Source organism: Bos grunniens, chromosome 4 (assembly GCF_055505025.1).
Source record: "Bos grunniens cultivar Pamir isolate PY7600 chromosome 4, Bosgru_T2T1.0, whole genome shotgun sequence".
In the NCBI taxonomy this organism is placed as follows: domain Eukaryota; kingdom Metazoa; phylum Chordata; class Mammalia; order Artiodactyla; family Bovidae; genus Bos; species Bos grunniens.
In genome coordinates this window covers 7,582,270-7,592,111 of record NC_141168.1, presented here as the reverse complement: position 1 = coordinate 7,592,111, position 9,842 = coordinate 7,582,270, and positions in this window count along the sequence as shown.

Below are 9,842 nucleotides of genomic sequence, written 5' to 3'. Positions count from 1 at the left end.
ATTATATTTGGGAAGTTTTAGCATAGTTTTTCTTTTTTAGAAACTGATTGGACAAAGCAGGAAGGATATGGAAGATTTGGGCAAACCAGGTAACAAAATTGGCTCGACTGATGAATAGTTAGAACATTGCACCACAGGACTACAGAATATTCCTTCTTTTCAAGCATATGTAAAACAGTTACAAAAATTGACATTATACTAAGCCCAAATTTAAACAAATTTAAAAGTATTAAAATTATACAGAGTATGTTTTCTGGCCATACTTTAGCTTTAAGCTAGAAGCAACTAACAAAAAATTAAAAATTCTTATATATTAGAAAAGAATTATTCTGAATAATCTGTGTGTCAATGAGGAATTCATAAGAGATATTTTGAACTGAACTATAAGTACCATATATCAAAACTTGTAGGATTAAGCTAAATTAATACTTAAAAATGGGTAGGCCTAAGTGAGTACAAAAAAAGGTAAGGCTGAGCATTTACAAACAGGACAATGAAGGAAATTCCCCCAAAGGTTAAGGAGATGTAAAGGTAAGAGAAATTTGGGGAGATACAGGTGCACCCATGGCTGATTCATGTTGATGTATGGCAAAAACCATCACAATATTGTGAATAATTATCCTCCAATTAATTTTTAAAGAGTAGAAATTACTGAAATAGCATAAACATAAATATATAGAGAGGCTTCCCTAGATAGCATATTAAAAAGCAGAGATAGATTTTGCTGACAAAGGTCTGTATAGTCAAGGCTATGGTTTTTCCAGTAGTCACATATGGATATGACAGTTAGGCCGTCAAGAAGGCTGAGCGTCAAACAATTGATGCTTTCTTACTGTGGTGTTGGAGAAGACTCTTGAGAGTCCCTTGGACTGCAAGGAAATCCAACCAGTCCATCCTAAAGGAAATAAGTTCCTAAATATTCCTGGAAGGACTGATGCTGAAACTGAAGCTCCAATACTTTGGCTACCTGATGCAAAGAGCTGGCTCACTGGAAAAGACCTTGATGCTGGGAAAGATTGAGGACAGGAGGAGAAGGGGATGACAGAGGGTGAGATGGTTGGATGGCATCACCGACTCAATGGACAGGAGTTTGAGCAAACTCCGGGACATAGTGAAGGACAGCTGGCATGCTGCAGTCCATGGGGTCGCAGAGTTGGACACGACTTAGTGACTGAACAACACAAACAGATATAATTAAGGAAGCCAGAAATTTTGGTTTTAACAAAACTAATAAAATTAACAAGTTTGTGGTGTGATTCATCACTGGAAAAAAAAAAAGGCAGAAATCACCCATCTCAAGAATGAAAGAGATGACGTCACTGCTGATTCTGGTATAGGCTATATGAAGATAAAGATATTGCAAACTTTGCCAAAAATTTGAAAACTCAAACAACTCCCACAGGAATACAACTTACCAAGAGAGACTCAGGAAGACATAGCAAACCTGACTAGTCTCAGGCCGTTAGAAAAATTGCATTGATGATCAAACACCTTCCCCAAAATGACAGACCTAGAAAGCTTCACTGGTAAATTCTACCTCATTTAAGGAGAGTATTTCAGTAATATGTAAAGTAGTCCAAGAAACAGAAAAATATAGAATACTTGGATTCATTTTGTAAAACTAGCATAATCTTGAAACCAGAACTTGAGAACAGTACAACAGAAGAAAGTCACACGCTAATTTCCAAAAATGTTCAAAGACGCAAAAATCTCAGAGTATTATCCAACAATCAGCAGCTTATAAAAAGAAAAAAACATCATGACTGAGTTGGGTTTGTTGCAGAGATTCACAGATGGTTTTAACATTTGGAAATCACTAGTCATAACCCATCGTCATAATAAAGAAGAAAGGTCACATGATCATTAGCTGCATAAAAATCATTTGATAAGAGCCTACATCTATAGATACTCTAAGCAGACTGGGCTTCCCAGGTGGTGCTAGTGGTAAAGAACCCGTCTGCCAACTCAGGAGACCTAAGGGAAGTGGGTTCAAGCCCTGGGTCAGGAAGAGAGGAAGGCATGGCAATACTCCAATATTCTTGCCTGGAGAATCCCATGGTCAGGGTCCGGGGCCATAGGGTGGCAAAGAGTCAGACACAATTGAAACACTTAGTCATGGACACGACTTAGCACGTCCAAGTCGTGCTAAGTGAGAATGGACAACATTTAGAGCAGAGAAGATGGAGTGTCAGGTCCATGACGGGTGGACACAGATGCTCCAGGACCAGGAAAGAATGTTTCTAACTTCCTTCCTATAATAACATGATGTCCTTTTGAAAGGACATTGCTTTATTTGATAAAGATTATCTACCCCCCAAAAGGGGGGGATCTTACAGTAAACATAATACATAATGATGACATATTGAACAAGAAAAGAAGGCTGACTTTCACACTGTAACTCAGCACTGCAGGGGATGTCCCAGGCAGGACAGCTAGCAAAGACGAAGTTTGGAGACTCAGAAAACAAACAGGAGTCGTTTCTCACAAGTGACAGGACTCTATACATACAGTTGAAAAAGGATCTATAGATAACCTATTAAAATTAATGAGAGAGTTTATAAGGTAACTAGCTAAAGACCAGTACATGGAATGTTGTATTTGCATATAACAACAGCTGGCATTTAGAAAACAATTTTTACCTTTAGTAAAAAATGCAAATATCTAGGAATAAATCCATCAAAGATTTATATGGTGAAAACTGCTGAGCACTTTTTATGAGTTCCTTCATTCCTCACAACAGTTTAGATAGCTGTAAATACTACTATTATCTCATTCTTATTTTACAAATGAGGAAACTGAAGCACAGAGAGGTTAACAAACTTGCTCAAGGTCACACAGCCACCAGGGGATGAAGCTGTGCTGAGAGCTTGGGTAATCTGGATTTGGAGCAAAGTTAGGCCTAAAACATCTGGATCGAGGGCATACTGAAAGCTGCACCTTCACGTTTGAGGCAATTCAGGGAGGAAGAGAAAAGATTTTTACAACTACTAACTTAAATATTTATTTGTACATTATTTGTTGACTGTCTGCTCCCCATCCCCAACTGTAAGCTCTATGAATGAGCGTGGATACATATCATATCTCTGTACCAACACTGCGTTAGGGACATAGTAGGGCTTCAATCAACATGTACCGAAAGCCTGGATAATGTTCTTATTTGGATTTGAGACACCAGAGAACGAGGGTATTGATATGAATTCATTGAAATTTCCCAAGAGTTTATAGAACCTCCAGATTCTAACAGACTGTGAGCTTGTACCATCAACACTTGGGGTTCAGCGCTGTGTTTCTGCTTCCCCCATGTTAACAGCTTGTGTGTGCTTAGTCGCTCAGTCGTGTCCAATGCTTTTGCGACCCCACAGACTGTAGCCCACCAGGATCCTCTGTCCATGGAATTTTCCAGGCAAGGATACTGGACTGGGGTGCTACTTCCTTCTCCAGGGGATCTTCCCGACCCAGGGACTGAACCTGTGTCTCTTGCATTGGCAGGGGGGTTCTTTACCACTTCACCAGCTGTTAACAGGCTGGCCACACATTATTACAAGTAACAGGTTAGGAACTTTGCTTCCTGGTCTTGGAGCATCTGTGTCCTCCCATCACGGGACCTGACACTCCATCCTCTCTGCTCTAAAGGTTGTAAATGTTTCCGGCTTGGCGGTGGTCTGGCCTTTAAGGTGACGAAGGACAGGACCCTAGAGCAGCGGCCCTCATCCCTGGGCACACAGATTCCATTGGTCTGGAGTGGGCCTGGCATTGGGGTCTGTCTATCGCTCTATCACCCCTTGACTCGCAGGCAGTGGTGAGCAGAAAAGGAGGCTCTCCTTAGTCTGGGGTGCCTCTCACCGTCCATCACCTTGCATGGGGACCACCTGCTCTGTCAAACCAAGGCAGAATGGCTGCGTTTCTGGAATTGCAGTTTAGGAGGCAATGGCTGGCAACTGGTTGAAGGGGCGTCCGTCCCAGGGCCTCGGCGCCACCTGCAGGGAAGGGTAAGAAATTACACATCAAAGCTGCAACCAGTGTGGTCCTAGGGCTGAAGGGAAGGCTGAGAAGCCATGACCTCGGCCCCTCCTATTTCCGAACAAGCTGGAGGACACCCTCAAAGCTTCCGCTGCCCACACATGAGCTCATCCTGTGTGTGCTTCCTGGATGTGGGGTGAGTCCACGTCTTACTGTTGCCAGGCTTCTCTCCCTAAAGCAGGGCTGGATAGAGCTGCCACCTTGCTGGGGGCGGAGGTTGGGGTTGGTGGCGGGGTCAGCATCCTTCCGAGACTCCGCCTGGCGGGCGGAATCAAGTCCTACGCCTCCCGCTGGTATCCACAGCCTTCCATGGGCGGCCTCTACTTAGCTGAACAGTCTTATCACGCACTGACTTCTCTCCAGAACTAACACTTCAGCCAGGCTCCTTCCGCATACCTGAGCCCACGCATTCACTGTTTTCCTTGCTGTTCCCCCTGCCAGATATATCCTTTCTCAATTTTCACATTTTATTTTACAAAGTCCATTGTATTAGCAAGGGGCTTCCCTCGTGGCCCAGATGGTGAAGAATCTGCCTCCCAATGCAGGAGACACTGGTTCTAACCCTGGGTTGGCAAGATCCCCTGGAGAAGGGAAAGGCAGCCCATTCCAGTATTCTTTCCTGGGAAATCCCGTGGACAGAGGAGCCTGGTGGGCTATAATCCATGGGGTCACAAAAAGCCAGACACAAGTCAGCGACTAAGCAACAACAACATTGGTATTAATAAATCCCAAAGTTGTTATAAAGCCCTCCAGTATGATTCCTGCAGCCAGAAGTGAGTCTATCCTGAGTGTTTAATGTGACTGTGTGAACCATTTCACATTACAGTTCTAATCACTGAACAATATTCCATGCAACTGAGGCACCATCATTTGTGTGGACATATTTTTACTGTTGGTGTTTGGCTTGCAGTGCCCAAGGCTTTTCTCCTGTTTTGAAGTCCCCTGAAATAGAATCACTGAATATGCATCTTAGGGCTCTGGACAGGGGAAGTCAAATGTTTTCTAAAAGACGTTCAGCACTAGCTGCTGCTGCTACTGCTGCTAAGTCACTTCAGTCGTGTCTGACTCTGTGTGACCCCATAGATGGCAGCCCACCAGGCTCCCCCATCCCTGGGATTCTCCAGGCAAGAATACTGGAGTGGGTTGCCATTTCCTTCTCCAATGCATGAAAGTGAAAACTGAAAGTGAAGTCGCTCAGTCGTGTCCTACTCTTAGCGACCCCATGGACTGCCGCCTACCAGGCTTCTCCATCAATGGGATTTTCCAGGCAAGAGTACTGGAGTGGGGTGCCATTGCCTTCTCCGTCAGCACTAGCAAAACATATCAATTCCACAAAATATATCATGTAGTATAGTGGAATTGATATGTTTACCTTTAATTTCAAACCTACAGAAAATGTGAGAGAATGGTATTATGAAATCCAAGCATGCTTCACCTAGAATTCACCAGTTGTTATTTAGCTACAGCTTCAGCAATATGTGAACCGTGAACTTCCTGATGTTCAAGCTGCTTTTAGAAAAGGCAGAGGAACCAGAGATCAAATTGCCAACATCCGCTGTATCATGGAAAAAGCAAGAGTGTTCCAGAAAAACATCTATTTCTGCTTTATTGACTATGCCAAAGCCTTTGACTGTGTGGATCACAATAAACTGTGGAAAATTCTTCAAGAGATGGGAATACCAGACCACCTGATCTGCCTCTTGAGAAATTTGTATGCAGGTCAGGAAGCAACAGTTAGAACTGGACATGGAACAACAGACTGGTTCCAAATAGGAAAAGGAGTACGTCAAGGCTGTATATTGTCACCCTGCTTATTTAACTTATATGCAGAGTACATCATGAGAAATGCTGGGCTGGAAGAAGCACAAGCTGGAATCAAGATTGCCAGGAGAAATATCAATAACCTCAGATATGCAGATGACACCACCCTTATGGCAGAAAGTGAAGAGGAACTCAAAAGCCTCTTGATGAAAGTGAAAGTGGAGAGTGAAAAAGTTGGCTTAAAGCTCAACATTCAGAAAACGAAGATCATGGCATCCGGTCCCATCACTTCATGGGAAATAGATGGGGAAACAGTGTCAGACTTTATTTTTGGGGGCTCGAAAATCACTGCAGATGGTGACTGCAGCCATGAAATTAAAAGACGCTTACTCCTTGGAAGGAAAGTTATGACCAACCTAGATAGCATATTCAAAAGCAGAGACATTACTTTGCCAACAAAGGTCCGTCTAGTCAAGGCTATGGTTTTTCCTGTGGTCATGTATGGATGTGAGAGTTGGACTGTGAAGAAGGCTGAGCGCTGAAGAATTGATGCTTTTGAACTGTGTATTGGAGAAGACTCTTGAGAGTCCCTTGGACTGCAAGGAGATCCAACCAGTCCATTCTGAAGGAGATCAGCCCTGGGATTTCTTTGGAAGGAATGATGCTAAAGCTGAAACTCCAGTACTTTGGCCACCTCATGCAAAGAGTTGACTCACTGGACAAGACTCTGATGCTGGGAGGGATTGGGGGCAGGAGGAGAAGGGGACGACAGAGGATGAGATGGCTGGATGGCATCACTGACTCGATGGACGTGAGTCTGGGTGAACTCCGAGAGTTGGTGATGGACAGGGAGGCCTGGCGTGCTGCGATTCATGGGGTCGCAAAGAGTCGGACACGACTGAGCGACTGAACTGAACTGAACTGGGACTTCCCTGGTGGTCCAGTGGCTAAGATTCTGTGCTCCCAATGCAGGGAGCCTGAGTTCAATCCCTGCTGGGGGAACTAGATCCCACATGCTACAACAAAATCCCACATGCCACAATTAAGATTTGGTGCAGCCAAATAAATTTTAAAAAAGAAAAAACTTAGCCACAGTTGCTTTACATCTCTCTCTCCATATATATATATATATATATTTTTTTTTTGCTGAATAATTCATAAACATAGTATCATGGTATTTCATTCATCATGAAATACACTCATCATGGTATTTCTCTCTGAAATATTTCATCATGTATACCCTAAGAATCCCTGGAGGAGAGCATGGCAACCCACTCCAGTACTCCAGTATTCTTACCTGGAGAATCCCATGGACAGAGGAGCCTGGCGGGCTACAGTCCATGGGGTCACAAAGAGTTAGACACGACTGAGTGACTAACGGGGGGACTGGACTGATACCCTAAGGACAAACTTCTCCATAATCATAATGCTACTACAACCCCCAAAATTTAACTTTGACATATCATTGTATAATGCAGTCTATATTCAGATTTCCCCAGTGGTCCCAATAATGACTTACAATTTATCTTTGTCCAAGGTTCAACTGAGTGTCATGCATTGCATTTGGTTGGCCCATCTCTTGTCTTCTTTCATCTAGAACCTCTTCTGTACTTTTTTCTTCCATGACATTGACAATTCTTTTTTCTCTTTTCAGTGAAGTATATAATTGATTTACAGTGTTATGTTAGTTTTAGGTGTACAGCAGAGTGATTCAGTTATATATATATATATATTTCAGATTCTTTTCCATTATAGGTTATTACAAGATACTGAATATAGTTTCCTGTGCTATACAGGAGGTCCTTGTTGCTCATCTATTTTATAGATAGTATATCTGCTAATCCCAAACTCCTAATGTATCCCTCCCACCACTTCCCCTTTGGTAACCATATGTTTGTTTTCTATGTGAGTCTGCTTTGTAACTAACTGAGCTCATTTCTACTATTTTTTAAAGATTTCACAAATAAGTGATAGCATTTGATATTTGTCTTTGTCTGTCTGACTCACTTGGGTGTGATAATCTCTCGGTCCATCCATGTCGCTGCAAATGCCTTTGTTTCATTCTCTTCTACGGCTGAGTAGTATTCCATTGTGTATGTCGCATCTTCTGTATCCATGCATCTGTCAATGGACATTTAGGCTGCTTCCGTGTCGTGGCTATTATAAGCAGTCCTGCTATAAACACTGGAGTACATGTATCTTTTTTAATTAGAGTTTTCTCCAGATATATGCCTGTATGTTTGAAGATATCTCCAGACACATGCCCAGGCATGGGAGTGCTGGATCACATGGTAACTCTATTTCTGTTTTTTAAGGACGTTGACAATTCTTCACGGGTCAGCGCATTGTCTTGTACAGCATCCCATTATCTGAATTTGACTCATTATTTCTTCATGACTGATCTTGTGTTCAAGACTCTCATCCAGTCCAGGGGGTGCTGAGTGCCCTCCATTGTTTTATATCAGGCTGTTCAGGGTCTCTGGGTGCAGGGAAGAAGTTGGGGAGAGGAGAGGCTTCTGCTGAGAACCATGATTTCCAACCAGCAGAGCGCCCCTGGCTCATGGCTGGGGGTGGCGGGGCACGTGGGAAGTACAGTCTCCTCCCTGAGCCTGGGGAAAGGATGCGGATCCAAGCAGAGGGGCCGGGGAGGGGTCCTGAGCCTTTGTTCAATTCCTGCCCCCAGGAAAGGGAGAGGGGGCAGTGCAGCCCCGGGGAGTGGCATGGACCACTGTGGAGCTGGGGGTGGGTGGCTACTGGCCCTCGTGCTGCTCAACCCCCTGGCCCTGCCAGCCTCCTCGGCCGTGTGGGGCCAGCCAGGCGAGTGGCAGCCTGTGTGCCCGCCGTGGGCATAAGGGCAGGAGGGAGCCTCAGCTGCCACCTCCAGCCCCACCCCATCCCACGTGCATGTTAGGTGGCCTACTGTTTACCCATGGCTGGCACCTGTCCAGCATGTACTGACGAAAGCTGGTCTGCTGTGGGGATCAGACTTTTGTCTGATGCTACGAGGGAGGGCATGGGGACAGAGAGAGACGGAGAGATGCCTCCACCAAGAGGGACACTGCAGTGTCAGAGTACTTGGCTGGTATGTGAACTTGGGCCTTGGACTGTGTGACCTACTGCTGGTGACCCTCACATGAACTACACGCCCCCAAACCTATGCACGTTTCTAACCGGCAACTTTTCTCCTAAAATCCATCCTGTTTTCTTTACTCTCCCATCATCACGGCTCTTCACTTGGGGCCTCACAACCCTGGCCGTGACCTCTGTTTGTGAAGCCCTTTATCAAGACACATTCAACGAATGTGCCTCTGACCCTGGCCTGACCTTCAGCCACAGCACCCACTTGTCACTCACAGAGAACTGGCCTGTGCCAACCCAGTGCCCCCTCCCTTTCCCCTACTGACCAGCTAAACCAGCCATCCATACATATGTTCCTGCCTGCTGTGGGGACTTCTCTCAGGTCAGGAGCTCTCAGTCATCCCCACCTTCCTGCTCACCACTCTGCAAATTGCTCCCCGTCAAGATGCTCACTCCCTTCCCCAAAGAAGGAGCCAAAGAATCCTGAAAAGCTGGGGACTTCCCTGGGGGTCCAGTGGCTAAGACTCTGCAATCCCAGTGCAGGGGCCCGGGCTCAATCCCAGGTCAGGGAACTAGATCCCAAATGCCACAACCAAAGATCTCACACGCCACCACAAAGGCCCCTGAAAAGAAGACTCCTAAACAGATGGATGTGCCCTAACCCACCCCCACGTGCCCAGGCTTTATGCATCTGCTGACTGACTCAGCCCTGCCACCCACTCCAGGCTCCTGGGGCCCTTCCTACCCCCATCAGCATCAATAAAACCTCCTGTCTCCTAGGAGAAAACAAAATGAACAAAACCATCACTGGCTACCACTCACTGAAGGTGAAAAGTGAAAACCACTCAGCCGTGTCTGACTCTTTGTGACCCCATGGACTATACAGTCCATGGGATTCTCCAGGCCAGAGTACTGGAGTGGGTAGCCACTCCCTTCTCCAGGGGATCTTCCCAACCCAGGGATCGAACCCAGGTCTCCCGCAT